Source organism: Tupaia chinensis, unplaced genomic scaffold, assembly GCF_000334495.1.
Source record: "Tupaia chinensis unplaced genomic scaffold, TupChi_1.0 Scaffold144255_1, whole genome shotgun sequence".
In the NCBI taxonomy this organism is placed as follows: domain Eukaryota; kingdom Metazoa; phylum Chordata; class Mammalia; order Scandentia; family Tupaiidae; genus Tupaia; species Tupaia belangeri.
This window is the reverse complement of record NW_006204113.1, coordinates 3598753-3599113: the sequence shown is the minus strand read 5'-3', so window position 1 is coordinate 3599113 and position 361 is coordinate 3598753.

Genomic DNA, 361 nt, shown 5'->3' with positions numbered 1-361 from the left:
TCCATTCTCCTCTCGGGATCTTGAGCACGCATGCACACGCGCCCGGTGTGAGTTTTAAGCCACCGGGTCTGGGACGTGAACCGCGGTCGACTACGTGGGAGTCCAGCGACATAGCCATTATGCTAACTGCTGGTTCCCATAAAATAATTTTTTAAAAAAAAAAGAAAATTTTCAAGCAAGATCATAGCCTGGTGATTAAGGCAGTTGGGTCCCACATGGCCAGCCTGAAGGTTTCCAAGTCTGGCAGTTTGAGAAACATGCTGGGCACATAGGCATGCATGGCCATAATCCCAAAAGGAGGAAGAAATGGGACCAGCAGTTAGCATAATGGCTATGTTGCTGGACTCCCCCGCAGTCAACT